Source organism: Coregonus clupeaformis, chromosome 28 (genome assembly GCF_020615455.1).
Source record: "Coregonus clupeaformis isolate EN_2021a chromosome 28, ASM2061545v1, whole genome shotgun sequence".
NCBI lineage: Eukaryota > Metazoa > Chordata > Actinopteri > Salmoniformes > Salmonidae > Coregonus > Coregonus clupeaformis.
In genome coordinates, this window is record NC_059219.1 from 23,326,480 (window position 1) to 23,328,209 (window position 1,730).

Below are 1,730 nucleotides of genomic sequence, written 5' to 3' on the forward strand. Positions count from 1 at the left end.
AGCATACAGGGAATGTGTATCATTAGATTATGCCTGACTACCTAGCATACAGGGAATGTGTATCATTAGATTATGCCTACTACCTAGCATACAGGGAATGTGTATCATTAGATTATGCCTGACTACCTAGCATACAGGGAATGTGTATCATTAGATTATGCCTGACTGCCTAGCATACAGGGAATGTGTATCATTAGATTATGCCTACTACCTAGCATACAGGGAATGTGTATCATTAGATTATGCCTACTACCTAGCATACAGGGAATTTGTATCATTAGATTATGCCTGACTACCTAGCATACAGGGAATGGGTATCATTAGATTATGCCTACTACCTAGCACACAGGGAATGTGTATCATTAGATTATGCCTGACTACCTAGCATACAGGGAATGTGTATCATTAGATTATGCCTGACTTCCTAGCATACAGGGAATGTGTATCATTAGATTATGCCTGACTACCTAGCATACAGGGAATGTGTATCATTAGATTATGCCTGACTACCTAGCATACAGGGAATGTGTATCATTAGATTATGCCTGACTTCCTAGCATACAGGGAATGTGTATCATTATATTATGCCTGACTACCTAGCACACAGGGAATGTGTATCACTAGATTATGCCTACTACCTAGCATACAGGGAATGTGTATCGTTAGATTATCCCTACTACCTAGCATACAGGGAATGTGTATCATTAGATTATGCCTACTACCTAGCATACAGGGAATGTGTATCATTAGATTATGCCTAAAACCTAGCATACAGGGAATGTGTATCATTAGATTATGCCTGACTACCTAGCATACAGGGAATGTGTATCACTAGATCATGCCTACTACCTAGCATACAGGGAATGTGTATCACTAGATTATGCCTACTACCTAGCATACAGGGAATGTGTATCATTAGATTATGCCTACTACCTAGCATACAGGGAATGTGTATCATTAGATTATGACTACTACCTGGCATACAGGGAATGTGTATCATTAGATTATGCCTGACTACCTAGCATACAGGGAATGTGTATCATTAGATTATGCCTAAAACCTAGCATACAGGGAATGTGTATCATTAGATTATGCCTACTACCTAGCATACAGGGAATGTGTATCATTAGATTATGCCTAAAACCTAGCATACATGGAATGTGTATCATTAGATTATGCCTACTACCTAGCATACAGGGAATGTGTATCATTAGATTATGCCTGACTGCCTAGCATACAGGGAATGTGTATCATTAGATTATGCATACTACCTAGCATACAGGGAATGTGTATCATTAGATTATGCCTGACTACCTAGCATACAGGGAATGTGTATCATTAGATTATGCCCGACTGCCTAGCATACAGGGAATGTGTATCATTAGATTATGCCTACTACCTAGCATACAGGGAATGTGTATCATTAGATTATGCCTACTACCTAGCATACAGGGAATGTGTATCATTAGACTATGCTTGACTACCTAGCATACAGGGAATGTGTATCATTATGTTGATACACATTGTGTTGAACATAATAAACAGCTCTCTATCCACCGGATGTGTACCAAACTCACTAAAAGTGGCAGTGATAAAGCCTCTCTTGAAAAAGCCAAACCTTGACCCGGAAAATATAAAAAACTATCGGCCTATATCGAATCTTCCATTCCTCTCAAAAATTTTAGAAAAAGCTGTTGCGCAGCAACCTCACTGCCTTTCTGAAGACAAAC